The following is a 19280-nucleotide window of genomic DNA, read 5'->3' as shown; positions in this document are numbered from 1 at the left end:
AATCAGCCTTTTTCCAAGCAGTTAACATTGTTTGTTTTCTGTCATCAATACATTGAACTGACACTATGGTGAAGCAGGTGTTAAGGTTGTGCACCGAAAATTATTTGGGGAATACCAAGTTATTCAATAAACTATATTAAGTTATCAATTTATTTGGGCTCGCGTGCCAGTCGCAAAACTGCCTTCAACTAGGATTGCATTTGCGCTAATCTTGATCATTATGAAGCAGTGCTACTCTTCTCAAGGTTGTTGAGATTAACAGATAGAGTTTATTTGATTTATTTAGTCACCAAGAAAGTAAATGTCGTTCTGAAATGTTGTATGTAATTTGGTTTCGTTTGCCAGTAGCGAAACTTTCTCCACTAAGGATGGCAGCTGCGCTTATCTTGAGTATGTATTGTTCTGCGAGCACAAGAATGAATCATCAAACAATTTTCGTCAAATGATTATACAATAAAAAAAACATTTCAGGACGACCAAACTGATAGAATGGTTATTTACGTAGCATTATAAAAAAATATCCGCAGTTATAAACAAGCGACTTGAATTAACAGCGTAGTTCTACGTCAACAATGCGGTCGTGTCTTGAACACAACCTCCTATAATTTTTTGAAACCAGAATTTTCACCAAAACCTGGATTCATAGAGTCATGGGACCCCTCACAGGAGAACGGTTGGATGAAAGTGATTTTGCAATTTTCCTTTAGTTTCTTTGGTTTGCTCCTACCTTACAATGAAAAATCTGCTATGTCATAGCAAAAATTGTGTATTTATTCTCAGAATATACCGTAATTTGAAATGAACAATAGAGGATAAGGATTTCAAGAGGTTCGCTTTCATTCAAACAAAACACAAAAATGAGAAAAATGAGCGAAATTTTCATTTCAACCGATAAATTTGTGTCAGTCATTCACTTTTCGAAGATAGTTTCATGCAAAACTGACCGCGACTAATTTCGATGTAGTCTACGATAAAGGTCCAAATTTGTACCACTTTTTCGAGGATGTGGATCCGCATAGAAGAGTGACTTTACGTATCCCCACAATACATAGTCTAGAAGGTTACTTATGGTCCAATTTTTTTCATTTGATTTGTTTAAGAACTTTCGTATTCAATGTATAAGTCCGGCTTTTAAACCAACTGTTTGTTTTCAACAGTTTTTGGCTGATGCAGTTAGCGATGTCCGGTAATCGTTCGAGTCATCTCGATTAATTGTATACTGACTAAAGAAATCTATTGATAATCGAACGAATACTACGCAATCGATAAACGAAGTGAATGAATAATTTGTGTCGATTATCCTTTTTGTAGAGGTCAGGTCAGAGAAAATCGCGGTACGACCACTGCAGCTTAGTTTTTTAGAAAAGTTTTGATTATATTAAATGTCCCATGTAATGAGGTCTCATTAAAATTTGTCAAAACACCTTGGTCTGTATGGCCTTCATGAACTTCAAAAATTGTGCCTTGAAAACGGTATGGAGCGGAATATGAAAAATGCAAATCTATCGCATTTTCTCGGGCTCGTACCCCTGGAGTGTGTTGTTTCCATCCGCGATCTCGGTGTGACCATCGACTGCAAAATGCGATTCAACAACATAGCAGTACGATGGAAGCAGTACCTAGCTCGTGTATTTTGTGGCGGCTCTGATAGATTGAAACGATCGCACCATCGAATCTTTCGCCACACCTCCTGCAGCGCTACGTGGTTGAAATTGCGGCCTCTCAGTATTTCTTCCAGTTTCATGTCCCGAATTCACAATCACTAGTCGTGTTCATTGCGTTGCTCTCAATTAAAACGCGTTTAATTCTTCCGGTTGACTTGCAGAGTTTGCACCAACCCCCTCTTTCGCCGGACGAACATTATGCACAGCTATGCAATTCCAAATGAAATCGAACTAAAAATGCAGATTTTAGAAACTTATATTTTTGATTCGAACGAAAGTTTGTATTCCGTTTGGGTTGGAGGAAATATGAGTTTTCCACAGCATTCGGGAATTTTTTGACTCAAGTGTAACTTTTGAAAAGGGCGTATCGATTTTAGTAAGAGAAATCTTTGATAATTTATATCTCAAAAACTAAGAGTCCTACCGAAATTGTGTCTTAGAAAGAGTTATAGAGTATTGATGTCCAAACGTGAAAAAAATATAGACTAAGAAAAAAAAAAATTTGTACTTTTTTTATTTACAAAAAAAAAACTTTAATTTGCAATATCTAAAATACATATTTTTTCCATATACAATAGAAGTCATGTAGAAAATTTAAAGAATGAGTCCAAGATGGTAAAACTATTTTTGAAGAATTTTGCGAAACATCGATTTCTTATGAATTTTCGGAACTTCGAATTTTTATATGTTAACAAATTTTTATATGTTAATCAATTATATGTTAACAATCGAATAAAAAAGAATTTTTATCAATCTGCAACCATTCTTGAGATATTTGAAACACATTTCTAATTTTATCATTGGTCGATTTCATTTGGAACAGCTCAGCTCTGTTCAGAACCCCTCGTTGGTACTACGACAATGATAACCAATCAGAAGTGGGTATTTCTGTTAGGATAGGGATGGAGATTTCCCAATTGTTCGATAGTTAGTTTCATGACATATATTATTTTATTCAATGTAAAAATTGTTATGGAGTGCCGAAATTGATTGGCGCAAAAATCTCATCAATCCATTATGAAATGACTGGGAAATAAGCGTTTGAAATTGGACAATTTTCACGATGCGCTCGATTTTCGATTTTCAATTTGTACCTCAATGTTCCCGAAAGACGTAATCCTACGTCAAAATCATGTTACCGTTCTGAATCATATTTCGGACAGCTTCATATTTCGGACACTCTGAAATTATAACTTTAAATGCTTGAGGGAGTATTCTAGTCTAGAAATTTGAAAAAAATCAAAATATTTTTCATTCATATTTCTGTAGTTTAGGCATTCAAAAATATACCCTAGAAAGGACATATCGAAAATCCTATTATTTACCGAGTTAGAGCCATTTTAGTGATACGATATCTAACCTGGTACGGCCATAACAATGAACTTCAAACGCGTTTCTCTCAAAACTAGTTTTTTTCAAATTGACGTACACGATATTTCAAGTTCTACTTAACCGATTCGTGTCGAATTTATATGAATAAAATCAGCAGGAGTTTTTCTATCGCATGAACCTCTAAAAATGATATTTTTAAAATTTCACTATTTTTAAAAAATCAGAAAACGTAAGACAAATCGTTTTAAACCGCATTTCGTTTTTCAAACGACCGTCAATTTGTAAAAAAAAGATGTTATTGACTTGTCCGAGGTTCATGCGATAGCGGTATCTTCAATGATTCAGAATCTGCTCGATTTTTTTGTTTCAGATAACCAGAAGGGCTGGAATCGTGTACGCCATGGCACAACTTTTTTTTTAACCCTCTCATTTCATCGGCTTTTAACTATTCTAGTTATGAATATTTTTTTTCTTCGTTCAATTTTTGTTTTATTGTTAAAAAAAATAGAAATATTCTTTGTTTTATTTGTACAGAAAGTTCCTACAGAAAGGCTCTAGAAACCAAATGAAAACTGGTTGGTAAGGTCAATTGGATTTGATATCGAATTGGCTAACAAAAAATGTTTTAGTCTACAAAATCTATGAAAAAAGTTTCATTTCGTCCTGATATTGTTGACCACTATCAAGATAAAATATGTGCATAAAATATTCTAATACCCTTCGTATGCGTTGATTTTTCACGAAGTTACAGCGTGTCAAGATCACTTAATCACTCGACTTTGCACTCTTTGCACTCGCCCTCATCGAACTTGATACGACGAGAAAAATTAGAAAATGTTGAAAATGGGAAACCCCGAAAAAAATCGCAGAAAATTTGGTCGTCTAACAATTCTCCCGTCCACATAAGTTGCACGGTATATGCATGAATATGGTTAAGATGCCATGACATACGGGATGAACTACGAACATCCAAATTTATTCATTGTATTTACTTGTAACGAAATAAAAGGTACTGAATTCATTCGAATTCGAATAATCAATTGAACTTCGATTGGTGTCATCAATCATCGATTGAACTTTAAGTGATGTTATCGATCACAAATCTACGGTAAAAAAAAATTAAATTGCTTTATAACTTTATAACATGTGAGGAAATGTGAATGTTCGAAATTCATCGAATCAATGAATAAATTTTGGACGAGACGAAGTTCGCCGAGTCTGCTAATCCTTTATATAATACACAGCATAATTTTTGGGAATATACAAATATAAAAAGAAGAGTCGACTTCAAATGTAGGTTAGCTAAACTAGTAAAAAAGTCTTAACGACAGTAAGGTTATTTTTGCTTTCGCGAGATAATCGATACGAGATACTAACTATTCGGATGCAACTGACCATTGATCAGCAGCGTAACGTATGCCGGTAAAATTCAATTGTTTTAACTATTAATCATAATGTTAAAAAAAATAGCATGAATGAAAAACTCGTTATCGTGAATTGTTTTCAGTTTTCGGAAGCTCTCTTTCGATCACCATTTCATCTTAACGCCTTTCTGTGTTCCTTGTTGCTCGTTCCATCAAATTAAAGCAATATTTTGCTCCTGAAAGGTTATCATCTCCGGCGAAACCTTTCACCGCCCATCCAGGGCGATGGCGCGCGGTTAAAACAAACTTATCTCTGCGCCAGACGAGAGCGTGTGTCATTGTGTACATATATTCAATTTGCCTCGGGTTACACAAAGGTGAATCGAGGCTATTTAGAGTTGGTATGTGTATTTGCTGTTCGTTCGAAGGTTCCGGGTTGCGGACTAATCTTATTTCCAGGCAACACCAGGGAAAATGAGGTGACCGCTGCACTTGACAACAGTGTGAGTCAGAAAAAGGCTGAACTTTGAGCCTATAAAAATTATTGAATCGCCATCCAAGGGATTGCCTCTGATAACATTTAATTTGTTCAACTGCGCGATAATAAAACCAGTTCGAAATCGCTCTACTGATTAGATAGTAAAACAGAGGTATATATTAGTGTTGAATTATTTCGGTGCAACTGCTTGAATCTTCTAGTGGTCAACAGAAAAAAATATACATAACAATTATAAGGTCGCATTTGTACGTAAAAATCTCGAAGAAAGGACACAGAAAGTATTGACAGGATTTTCACTGTAATGACATTGCAAGTTACTTATCAATTACTGTCTTGTCACAGTTTACGCTTCTCAACGTCTTCTCCACGTATCACCGAACAAATCCTGGCGAAATATTGCGCCTTTTTCATCCATCACATTTGCTCAGTTGACTTGACTGGAACAATGATGAATTTGTTATTACTATTAGTAAGCTATCTCGAACAACTTGCTAAGCTAGAAAGTAAACAGCTCTGACCGTTGGCACTATTGAGAAGTAAGTCAAGTTGTTTGAGTTGTATTCATACAAGTATACATAAGAAAGCGAACACGGGAAAACGTTTCAGCTGCAGTCATTGATGGAAATGTGAAATCGGTACGATGAACACACCACTGAGGTGATATTTACTTTATTTACTGAATTTAAGATTATTCATACCCATAGAGTTATCCGATTTAGATCAAATATGCGCCGTTCGATAGCCTGTTGCCACTTTGAAAACAATTCCATTATGCCTCTCTTGTTGAAAGTCTCGTATTTTCTGCCAAAGAAATGGTGAAGGTCATCTGGAGTAGTGTTTAACATCCGTACCTCTCACGCTGAAGGTCACGAGTACAATTGTCACTCCCGACATTATTTATTCGGAATGGAAGTGATGTCATAATCCGAGTGACGAATCAGCCAAAAAGGCTGGAAGTCACTATAATACAGTAAAAATCTTTTTTTGATGTCGATTTCAATGCTAATGCAAGAAAACAATGGTACGTTGATGATACGTTGGGCCCCGAATTGTTCTCGCTACTCGTTCATTGTATATAATGAAAATAGTCAGAAATTCGTTTAGAAAGTAGTCAGATATCGTGAAACATTCAAAAACAAACCGCGTTTTTTTTAATTCCTAATTTTGTAACTGTCAGCCCCAAGGGACCGACACGGCGCTCAACGAATTAAAACAACCCAAATTAGAAAACCGGAACATATACAGTGGCCATTTTTGCTTTCCCTCAGCATCCTTTTGTGGTACATTGAACAATTTCCCAGAATCCACAATAAAAAACAAAACGATCCATGAGGAAATTTGCATTCTCACCCCAGGATTACTTACGTCTGTCCTTTCCGGTACTTGGATGAGATAGGAACAGAATCACTCGGTTGTTGCGTGAGATTACATCATCATGGACATAGAGGCTGGAACTGAAGATAGACAGCTGTGCTTGGAAGAAAAGCCAGCAACATCAGCTGTTCTTATCAACAAGGTTACCAATACGAGCAGCTATGACTATTTTCTTGTCCAACAGCGTGTTGCTGAATCATGAAAGTTTATTTACATATGGGAAAGATTATGTATTATTGATAAAAAAGACGGGTGGGTAATGTCGGGGACATAACCGGAGTGACGTAGGACTATACAAAGGGGACAGCTATTGCTAAATATATATTTTAAATTTATTGTTTTATTTTCTTCTCCTACGTGAATACCTACCTATCTACCTGACAAATGGATTAGTTTACTGTTTACTCTTTATGAACATGTTGGGGTTCTGAAAAGAACCTTTGGTGTTGTGTTTTTGCGTTTTTTTTACAAACTTGATTCTTGATTTTTTTCTGAAGGCTTTGTACTTATTAAATGTTCAACGCCGGGTATCTTTCGGCGTATGCACATATCGTACAATCAAAGTGATGGCTGTGACAGGGAATTCATAGGCGGTCATCAGCTCATTCACTATCACATATTTCACTATTGAGTACATTACCGTACCTTAAACTGTGGTTTCGGAGACGAATGAATTGTAAGATTTGTTATCTCCGCAAACAAAGTAAATAAAAATGAAAAAGAACTGAGGTTTTGGAGACGAACTCTACGATCTGTCGAGAAATAAACGAGCTATAAGCGTTCTGAAAAACCAACAGTAAATACACGGACGGATGACATTCGGATTAAAGTCCTTTAAAATAAGAACAGAGCAGCAGGAAATACATAGCTCATCATGTTGCTCTTTAGTTATTTTTCTATACAATGCAGATGTAACGTCAGTCAATTTTCAACATCAGTTATCAACCAAAGAAAGCAGTTCTTGCTACCGAGGAAATTCGTTAATGCCATCCTGCATACAATGTGGTGTAATTTGAAGCCACTTTTAATTCGGGAACCATGCATGGGTTTGTTAAAACTGAATGCTCAATTTAAAAGACCCCAACCACCAATAAGTTCAAGAACAAGCATAAACAAAATAAATCAGTTTATATTATATGTCATATTATGTCACTTTAGAATGCATTGGTGTTGTGAAAAACTTTTAATAATTTTTCTTTGAAAGGTTTAATGGCCCTGAAAAGCACCGTGTTGTACGGTGGCGGTCTATCTGCTGCCGTTTTGCGATTGCGTTTGCCACTCGCTGAAACTAGTTGTTGCCACCGAACCGAATGTGCTCTGTTCTGTAGGCGGGTTTTCTTATTGTCGTGAGCAGCTTCGCAAGCCAACTCGAGCACTCCGGCGGCCGAAATTCTATAACCGCTATTAGGTATACTGGTGCTCAGGCACCAATCCGTTGATGCGATGTGATGTGAAACGATGCCATACAACCACCCTGATTTACGGTTTGAAAGAGAATGATATATTTTTCAGCGGATCCGCGCGTTTTGTACTTTAGCGGTACACGCTTACAGGATAGAGACAAATTGGCAAACTCAGCCAAAGGGGCGAGTCCAACGAGACGAACGAAAGAGCGTTAAAAGGCAGCGATGGCAAAAAAATACATTCATTACGATTTGTTCGCTCGTTGGATTCACATGCAGGCTAAAAAGGGTCCTTTTCAGGATCACAAAAATATCTTTAATCTAAAGAGTTTATTGTTTTGTTATCACTCGATATCCTCATATTGTTCGACTAAACCTTCCTGTTTAACGATTGCGTTTGCCACTCGCCACAGCTTTTACAGTTGGAAAATTTCTTCCCATCCAGCTTGTGACATGTTGTACAGTAAATTATATTTAATGCGATTGGCGATTTTAACCTGTAATTAAACATTTGCGATGACAGTGGTACAGTGTCGACTTTCAATGGGGGGTCATAATTTGGACCCCGAACTTTATGTTTACAAAAAAGTCCAAATAAATATGTCGCATTACAGGTCCGTTCAATTAGCTAAATGTCGACTGTACTTTCAATCTAGAAGCATGTTAAGAATTGGTGAAAATTTAATAATCGGGAAAGTCCCCAACCATCAATAAGCTCAGAACAACTGTCAAATTCTCATACTCATCATATCCTGGTAAACAAATTATGAAAAAATCAGTTTGTGTTTTATTATTATTTGGGATATTGTTTCAGAAAGCATTGAACTTTATTTCGTAAACTCTTTTTTTGGAAGGTTTAATGGCCCTGAAAAGCGCCGTGTTTTATGGAATGGTTTCAATTTAGGAAACTTAGTACTCGTAGTTTTGAAAAAAACCATTTCGAACGCCCTTGATGCCGCCTTGTTCTGGATTTGCCACCAAAGTAGTTTGTATAAAGAACAAGCTTTTTTCTTATGCTATCTGCTGCCGTTTTGCGATTGCGTTTGTCACTCGCCACTCGTTGCAATTGCCTGTTGTTGTCTTGATGTCCACCGAACCGAATGTGGTCTGTTCTGAATGCGGATTTTCTTATCGTCGCTAGCAGCTTTGCCAGCTAACTCGATCACTACGGCGACCGAAACTATATATCGCCGACTAGGTGGACTGGTGCACTGGTACTAACGCGCTCGGCCTAGCTACCCTTGCGGAGCAATTGTCGAATACACCTACGGGAAATTGCAGCCCAACACGGTTCGAGCGGGATTTTGCCTTTCCCTTTACCTTTTCTCCTTTGCCATGTCCAGACATGGCTGCTTGTGTTGGTTTGTTGATGTGATGTGATGCGAAACGATGTGGTGTACGGTTTGGATGAGAATGATCGTTACGGCAGCGGAGCGGGGATTTTTAAGCTGACTGGCTGGCTCGAAAATTACGCATGTGTGAGACTGCGACCAATGTTTCGTTCATTTTTTTCTTTTTCCTTTCCAATCGTGCTTCATTCTATTTCGCTGCTGCTCTGGTTGCCCGTTTTGGTCGGTACGATTTGAGGAGCACAAAATGGACCCATCAAAAATGGGCACATAGTGCATTTGAACAATGCTTGATATTTCACAATTATTCAATTATTTATCTCAAGGAAAATGAAATGTTATTCGTTATGATAGACGCGTAGATATATTTCCTATCAATTGATGCAAAAACCTTTGCGATCTATTGAGAAATGCTCGAGTTATAAGCGTTCCAAATCTTGCATTTTTTCCTACTTGTTCAGTGCCTAGATTTCCATTTCACCCCCTATATCTTCCGGTTAGACGTAGTCCTACGTCAAAATAATCTGAAAAGTATGATGAAAACATTGTAGGGATATCCGAGTATCGCTCGGTGTATATGTGGATATCCCAATCGATAGTACGACATTTACCACCTGTAAATAATCTTGGTAGTACGCGGTTTACAACATGTTTTTTTTTTTATTATTAGTGTGGTGGCTGTTGCCACAAGTAGCGGATTCAAACTTGAGCTTGGGTAGACTGTACACTTCGTAGTTGTAACCTAAACCAGCGAAATTACACAAAAAACACGTTGCATGACGCTTGGGAGTCGCAAAGTATTCTCATTGTACAAGTATCAGTAATTTGAACTTTGTCCTTCGCAGCCATTCGCAGCCAGAAGGGTGACCCCTTGCGGTTATCATGGAAGGGATAGTTGCCTTTTTCACTCTTTAAAAATATTGTTAAATTAAATTTGTTAAAAAAATTAATTTAGTTATATAGAATAAAATTTAAATATTATAGAATATTCATATTTATGTATGACATTATTACAGGTCTATTTTTATTTGATTTTAGTCCTTTTTGTCACCTCAAAGAACGAAGGTACAATATGTACGTTGTTAGTTGTATATATATATATAAATATTGCATAAAATTACAAAATTACATCAACAATTTGCATTACCTAGTAAGTTGTCCAAAGTCAAGGTCTAAAAAACATTAAAAATTTACACTTAATACAGACACGGGACAGGTTGAAGTCGAACATAGAGACTACACGGTTGAAAAGGCGCAGCAGACCTGTAACAGCACTATAGGCACCGTATCGACAAGAAAAACGGTTGCATGCAGTTTCCAGAAATGCTTTTATATTATACTAGCTGATCCAACAAACGATATTCTACCATATAACTTTTTGTAGAGAATATTTTGGTTGATGAAAATAACGAATATATTTAAAGAGAGTTTGTATGTGATCGTTCTGATCAGAAAATTAATCTAAATGATAATTTTCACTGCGAAACATACATATCAGTGCTCTTATTTTCGAATTTTCTATTTTGATTCTAAATATCCTTTTATATATTTTTTTTATCTTCGCTTATTTTTCGTATGCCTATTTCCGCCACTTCAGTGCCAATCACCGACATCAGGGAGGCGACTCCACCTGTTCCTACCTATCAGACTCAGCAACTCATGTGCCGGGCCAACTTCTTTTACTTCCCCTCCGAAGGAAGATGTAACCAGAGATTTTTCGCCTCAGAAAATCTTAACGACGCCAGCTGGGATTGAACCCAGGTCGATCGGATTGTGAGGCTGTTGTGCTGACCACACAACCACTGGCGCCGTCTAAATATCCTTGTTCTATATATAAAGATATGCAGAGTTAATTTTTTAGAATTTTTCTAATCATCTAAAATATTTTCCAAAGTACTCATTCTAATTTGGGTGAAGACAAACTCAATATATTGACCATGCCGTTCTCATGTGATGATATATTACACGTACGTGGGAAAATTCTTCTTTTATATATAAAGATAATCTTATTATGCCCCATCAAAAAACAGGCATTATTTCTAACTTTATCAAGAACACTAAAACAAATAATATTAGAAATGTACAATCTTTTATTTATTTTATAACTTTTATAAAATTTGTTAGTTTATCATTTCGGATATTATTTGCGAATACGTCGAAATTTCACAAATAACTCTTTGGTATAAAGTTCCGAGGACTCTGAATAGGTTTAATGGCTTGCGTGGTTTTGTAGAATCATTTCGAGAAGCAACGATTCTTTCTTGCCTTTGCGAGAACAATACACTAATTAGTCATATGTCGCAATTTATTCCTTTATATCAATGCACGCATTGCACTGAGTATTGAACGAGAGACATCTTCCGTGCATCGCCATTCAACAAGCATCAAATTCGCGTCTAACAGGTGCACAAAGTTGCAGCGATGAAAAGGAAACATCGCGAGAATGACCGTTTATGAAAAATCATCTCTCGACTCTCGGTCAAATCCGTCAACAAAGCTAGGAGCTTGTTGCATAAGAACAAAGCCGATGCACACGAATTATTCGCTAGCGTTCACAACTCGTGGGAAAACATAAAACACAAAACGAGCAGAATAAGCGACCTCTGTTGTTTCGGGCACAGAAAGATTCTGATAATTTTCCCCTGCTTCTCCTTATTTTGAATTAAAGAGACTTTAAACTCAGGGAGTTCATCCGTCTCTGCAGAATTTTTCTCAGAGGAGATGCAATACTTATACACCCATACCTCGCTTTACGACCGCTCTTTATACGGCATTTCGCTATAACGGCCCTCTTCAATTAAGGCACGTTTTCGACTTACGGTCTAAAATGATTCGTTATAACGCCAAAAAAAAAGCTTTTTTCGATGTCTATATACAGAATCACTATATCGGTTTAGCATGGAATTGCTGTATACATTAACATATTTTATTTAACATTCTTGTTTATGGATTATTGCTGGCTCTCGAAGTCTGTTATTATTTTTGTACAAATATGTGTACTTGTTATGTATGTTTAATATGTATGCCGTAAAGCGAGGTACGGGTGTATGCTAGAGAGATTTTACCCACTATGCAAGAGTGGAGTTTACTTCGCCTATATTCTCTTTTCGCTATCCTCCTTCGTTGTTTCTATTCTAGCGGCTACATAAGTTGCCCGTTATTGGCAGCACTGTTCGGGAAAGCACACAAATGGTCAGAACAATTGTATGGGGAAATGGGAATGTTTCCAATTTTCATCAATTTAAAACATATACAGACTATAGGATTGTAATGTATAGCATATCAAACAATTCTTAGAAAATTTCCGATTCGATTGGTATGCAAATCGTTGAAGCCCGCTCGCAGCAATAATAGTTATTGACGTTAACTTTATTTCATAAAAACGTGACCTGTCTTCTGATTTGGCACCCTTAATGTAAGACGTAGTCCTACGTCAAAATAAAAAACACGTCACTTTAATTCAAGATGGTGCACTCAAATGTTTCGTTCATGAATGAGCCAGTTTGAGGCAGAGAGAGCCCGTAACAAGAAAATTTAAATAATTCTGTCAAAGTATATTAGAAGACATTATAATTAGCGATTTGAAGGATTTATCGATCATATTTGATCAATATATGCCATAATATATATGCCATAGTGCCATAGCAATATAAGAGCAATATGAGAGAGCAAAATAAGAGACACTTTTCAAATAACCACGCATCAAAGGTTTCACGTTAAAGTTACACTCTCCGTTTACTCCCAGAAAACACTTTCAGTGTATACTTATAAAATACAATTTCCTTTTTATAATGTGGTGTAATATTTTGGTGCCCCCTGGGCCGAGTGGTTAGCGTCATAACTAACATGCCGGGTGTTCGGGTTCGATTCCCGTTCTGGTCGGGGGAATTTTTCGTCAAAGAAATTTCCTCCGACTTGCACTGTGATCACGCGTATTCTAGAGCTTGCCACTCAGAATGCATTCAAGGCGTGTTATTTGGCATAGAAATCTCAACTAAGTACTTATAAAAATGACGTAAGTAATACTACGTTGAGACGGCGAAATTCCTCTAGGAACGTTAGTGCCATTGAAGAAGAAGAAGAATATTCTCGTGCATTGGTATGACGGCACCAGTGGTTGTGTGAGATAGCCTTACATCCCTGCTGATCAATTCCTGCTTGGCATAGTTTGGGATTTGTTTTGGGTACAAATTCAAGCTGACATTCAGCTCAAGAGAACAAGAAGTTTTTTTTTTTATCTGTATTATAGTGACTTTCAACTCATTTGGCTGGTTCGTCACTTTTACTTCCATTTTTGGAAGAATGTCGGGAGTGAGAATTGATCTCGTAACCTTTAGCGTGAGAGGCATGGATGTTACCACTACGCCAGATCGCCTTCACAGAACGAGAAGTCTGCTCCACACATACATACATTTTAATACTCTTAATAACAGGTACTTTTATTTGTGCATTTGACACTGCAGCACAATAAAGATACTTTTTTAAGCTAATGCTGTTTGGGTTCACTGTTCATTTTTTCTTGTAGAAAGTGTGCCTAAGAATATTTCATTTGTTGGCACAAGTTAAAAAATCGGTCATGTTGTTTAAAAATTACAATTTTCAAAATAAAATCTAACGCTTATAGAAATAATACATCTCAAGACGAAAATATAATTGTTCCTAATATCAAGGCTCGGGAAAGGGGGGAGAGTGGCGCAAAGCGGTCAAAGTTTGAGTTTTTTGAAAATCGAAAAATCACCCAAGTGTCGATTTTTGACAAAAAAAAATTTTTTCGAGATGACACTAGATCTTGGCGTTTCATTTTTTAAGACATTTGGCATCAAAAAAAAAATTCGAAACCCCCGATTTCCTTTTCGTGAATTTTCGATTTTCAAAAAACTCAAACTTTGACCGCTTTGCGCCACTCTCCCTTAAGTCCGATTGAGCTAATATTTGGCGTAGGGTGTTTTTTGAGGTGGTGAACATTTTTTATGAGGTAACTTTTTGTAATTTATAGATGACCATTTTCATTGGCACCCTAGTGTGTATATGCATCGATGTTTGAGTTTAACGTGGTTTGACAAACGCTACAGGTGAGCTAGATTCTTTTGTATCGTACACGAAAATTACTCACACGTATAAAATAGCGTGCAGTGTGTGTGCGCTATTTTGCACGCTATTTACTAATACAAACGCGAGGACCATTATAGCTTCTTGATAAATGTCTAAGTTCGTTGGTTTGAGTTCATGATGAGTAGACAATAAACCGTGCATTGATGGGGTAATTTTTTTTGCATCAGAAATCATGTTTCCGTTCCTCTTTATATGGACGTAAAAATAAGATTGTGTACGCGAGTATGAATTAGTGTCAGGGGGAAATGGAAGTGTGGATTGAAGTCAGTTGAATGAAGAGGCAGATTTGCATTCATTAGTCGAGTCAGTTAAAATAACCACTGACTGGACTAGTTCACCAGTCATCCTCGCTAGTCAACGCTAGTCAATTCACTAAAACAATCAAAACAATCAACGAGAGATCCGAGTCATTCTGTCACAGTCCTGCCTTTTACCGAGAAATCAACTTTAAGTCACTCGGGTCCTGTGTACGGAAGCGATTATTAGATCTCACAACCTGCTATCCCAAACGAGTATTTATTTTCAAATGAAAATGAGCCTTTACCGATCCAGCATCAATCTAACCATAGCCTCATTTTGCCGAAGAACAATCCCTCTGCATTGCTCTGTGATCCAGCATGTGTTGCAAATCTCGATCATAAATCCATCGACCGTTTTCTTACCGTATACTACCAAAACGTCAGAGGTTTGCGGACGAAAACAACCGAGTTAAGATTACTACTGTCTAGTTGTGATTATGATGTTCTCGTGCTGACAGAGACTTGGCTACGTTCAGACATCACCGATTCCGAAATATCGTCGGACTACTTCATCTTCAGATGTGATCGCAGTATTAGTTCGAGCCAATTCTCAAGAGGTGGGGAGTATTGATTGCCATTAAGCCCAGTTACCAGTGTCGAATAATTTCGCTTCCGGGATGTGATCAGCTTGAGCAGGTTATCGTACGTATCTATCATGCGCATCGTTCGATATACATTATTGACATATATCTACGACCAAATTTTAGTCCAGCTTTATATTCCGATCATTGCGATGCTGTTTAAAGAATCTGTAACATGATGTCTGATGACGACATCGTTATGACTCTAGGCGACTATAATCTTCCTAATTTAAGGTGGTACTTCGATGAAGATATTACTGGCTATCTCCCCTCTAGTTCATCAACAGAGCAAGAAATAGCGCTTACTGAAATAATTTCCACTAATGGGTTGACACAAATAGACTTCGAAAAGCCCCAACATTTTTTTCAACGACAGGACTGACGAAAACAGGCGCATTCTGCGTCGTAACGAAAGCAGCTACAATGAGCTCCTAGCTTCAACTTACAAAGCATACGTTGATAGACTACATACAAACCGAAGCAAGATCCGAAATCATTTCAAAGTTTCATCAGAGCACAAAAAAACAAAAACCGAATACCATCCAACGTCGACTATTGCGGATCTACAGCCACTACATCATGCGAAGCAGCAAACTTATTTGCCAAAATCTTTAAAAGTGTGTTTCGCACGTCTACACAAATACCACTCTTAGAGAATTTTCAACACGTGCCTTCGTTCGATGTTCATCTCCCTGCCAGGCAATTTTCGACTACAGAGGTCCTCCAAGCCCTCAATAAACTTGATGCTTCCAGGGGTGCTGGAGTAGACGGGTTTCCTCCATCTACCATTAAGGCATGTGGGCGTGAGTTGGTGGTGCCAATAACACGGATTTTCAATCGTTCTATCTCTGATGGTGTTTTCCCAACCATGTGGAGAACTGCCAGAATGGTACCCATCCACAAAGCCGGCAGCCTGGATCGTGTAGTGAACTACCGAGGTATTTCGATACTCTGCTGCTTAGGCAAAGTGCTTGAAACACTTGTTCACCACTATCTATACAATGCCGCTAAAACGATTGTGTCCGAAAATCAGCATGGTTTCGTTGAACGCCGGTCGACAACTATAAATCTGATGTGCTACGTGAACAAATTATTCCATGCGATGGAGAATCGGCGCCAGGTAGATTCAGTCTATGTGGACTTCTCAAAGGCTTTTGACACGGTACCTCACACTTTTGCCATAGCTAAACTGAAGCACATAGGATTCCCGGATTGGATAACCAGTTGGCTGAAATCCTACTTATCGGACCGCAAAGGTTATGTCCGGATTGGCGCAGATTGCTCTACTATTTTTGATATCCCTTCCGGAGTTCCACAAGGAAGCGTGCTTGGACCCCTAGTTTTCATTCTTTTCAACAAAGACCTAGATCTTCGATTATCAACAGATAAATTACACTTTGCTGATGACCTGAAAATCTTCAGGGTCATTGCATCAGATCTGGACTGTATTGCCATGCAAGATGATATCGACGAGCTACTCAAATGGTGTGAAGAGAATGGAATGTGCTTGAACATCAGCAAATGTAAGGTAATCTCGTTTAATCGGAGTCACGCTAGTCTGGGACACGCTTATAAGATCGGAACGATAACTCTTGAACGTGTGAACGCCATCCGCGATCTTTGAGTAATCCTCGATTTCAAATTGCGGTTCAACGAACATGTCACAGCTATAGTTTCCAAGGCATATTCTTTCCTAGGATTTATTCGTCGACACGCATCGTTCATCACTGACGTTTACGCATTGAAATCATTATTTTGTGCTCTTGTCCGCAGCATTTTGAATATGCAACTCCAGTTTGGGCGCCGCATCACATGGCCCAGATCGTCAAGATTGAACGGATCCAAAAGCACTTCATTCGCTTCGCCCTTCGGCAGTTGCCATGGCTGGACCCAGCTAAGCTACCTCCGTACAGATCACGGTGTCTCCTGATTGACCTTGAAAGCCTTTCATCCAGACGATTGAAATTGCAACGGATGTTCATATTCGACATAATGACAAACAGAACTGATTGTTCCGCTCTGCTCCAGTAAATCAACTTGAACGCTTCATCTTGTTTGTTTCGCAATCATAACGCGATCAACATCCTCCTCCACAGGACGAACTACGGGCACAACAACCCACTCAGTGCGAGTTTACGAGCATTCAACGATGTTTCCGACTATTTTGACTATAATATAAGCAAGCAAGTTTTCAAAAATAGGATAAGGAATTTAAATTAATAACAGTCTGCGATTTTTTTTCGAGGACAAAGGAAATAAATGGGGGGTCTTCGTAGCCACTTGGTTACGCGTTCGCTTACCAAGCGATCGATCGTGAGTTCAAACTCAGGGCCCTCAATTGACCATCTTTGTGTTGTTATAGAATAACTACGTCCACGCAACCATCATCAGCGATGGAAATCGATCCACGGTGGAACAAAGATCGATTCATCCATACAACTGCTCTGCTCTGCAAGAAATATCGGGCTGCTGTTCTATAAATAACTCAACAATGATCAATATCAACTGTCTCCGCTGTCCGGTCTGCTGAACAATGGAAGAACTGAAAGAATACCCTTACGCCTAAATGGCTACTACTGTGTAATTTACCATAATGTAATGGAACAGAAAACTTAACGCCTAAATGGCTACTACTAACTACTGTGTAATTCACAATTTATAGAAACTTAAAAACATATGTACATGTACACGATTAAACCCGGCTCTGTTACAGCTAAATGCTAATGAGCCTAATAAATAAGTGGGATAAAAAAAAAAAAAAAAGGAAATAAATAAATAAATAAATAAATGTTGTTATATAGACAGATTGTATTCTTGTTCCGATATCTACTGTGGAATGCATTTCGAAAGTAGCATATCGATCTTCCGAAGACGCTACACACTCACGAAATAGATCCCTCCAACGGCAAATCAATTAAATTCGTGATTTCGGGGCGCCTCGGAGCGCCTGTGGTGGGTGCCGAGGGAATTTGTTTACGTTAGCAGTTTCATGCATTGGTGCGCCCGAACCAATAAATATTGCGAGAGCGTGAAGTGGCGTGAAAGAGAACGGCAGAAATGCGCCATTCGCAACGAGCAAGTGAATTTCGTGACGTCGGAACCGGTTGGGTCCGGTTAATAGTCCACACGCGCCGCTCCTAAAATACTTGGCGGACTGTGACTTGCGATATCGCGATATTTCCCGCTGGGTGTAGAGCATTAATGATATTTGTTTGTTTTGTTTCGTTTGGAGCAATTGGCCAAAGCCAAACAATTGGTCCGCGATTAGATTATGATTATGACGATGACGACTTTTGAACACTTCTTTGGATAGAGATTAGCAATCAATGAAAATGATATAACAACAACCGCCCGAGTAGACATACAATTTTGCCGATTTAGGCGCAATGATTTTATGCAGCAGATTATGGATAATTAAAGCTACAAAAATTACTGGAAACACTCTGGCCAAGGTATTCGACTACTGAGAAGCCGGTTCAACGCCCAAAAGGAAACACGCATGAATTCTGATGAAATTTCTTCATCCCTAACGTAATAACATTTACAGCGCCCGGGATTTTTCAATGTCGCAAACACCTCACGGGTGAAAGTCGTTAAGTATAATATGAATTGATTCAGGGCAACTGTGCGCTGCTTTTGCTGTTGCAGTTAGTGACCATATTCGATGCACCGTTGTTTGGGATCACTTGTCATAATTTAACTGCGATGCGTGGTGACTACAACTGCGATCTGTAGCAATATTTGTTAGAGAAAACATCTTCGTTATTTTGGTAACAATCTATGCGTGCAAACAGTATTCCAGAAACAGTAATAGTATGTTATAGAAGTACAGATCCATCGATTTGATACGAGTGCATTTATTTTGGATCATCCTGCAATTCTATAAACTTTATACAGCGTTTCTCAAATCATTGAATTCTGTCACTGAAGGGAATTCCAGATAGACATCAATTCACCGCCGATGAATGATGAGGTGATAACATCATTCGACTTTTACGGCGTTGATAGAAGAGATACGGTCTCGTTGCAACTCACCTCCCATCTTTCACAATAGATATTCGAATCCTGTTCAGGCCATGTTTTTTCTTAATTTGCGTTGGTTGATGCGTATCTTTGAACTTGTATTATTACAGCGAGTTATTTGGCATCTGAATCTTGTCGAAGAATGAACAAAGTTGGAGGCAAAACTCTTCTGTGAGACGACAACATCATTTAAGAAAAAATATAAATTAAACGAACACAACTACAGACTACAATTTACTCTACATGCTATGTTTTATTTCTATTTTTCGCTCATCGCCTA

The 19280-nt window shown here is 38.0% G+C and overlaps 1 protein-coding gene across 1 annotated transcript in view; it reads right to left on the bottom strand.

The window, feature by feature from the left end:
• Positions 1–19280, bottom strand: part of LOC129776991 (MLX-interacting protein) — a 133141-nt gene that overhangs the window by 88511 nt on the left and 25350 nt on the right. The gene's annotated exons all lie outside the window — the stretch shown is intronic.

This window comes from Toxorhynchites rutilus, chromosome 3 (assembly GCF_029784135.1).
Source record: "Toxorhynchites rutilus septentrionalis strain SRP chromosome 3, ASM2978413v1, whole genome shotgun sequence".
NCBI lineage: Eukaryota > Metazoa > Arthropoda > Insecta > Diptera > Culicidae > Toxorhynchites > Toxorhynchites rutilus.
The sequence above is the reverse complement of the archived record's forward strand: the minus strand, read 5'-3'. Positions and strand labels throughout refer to the sequence as shown.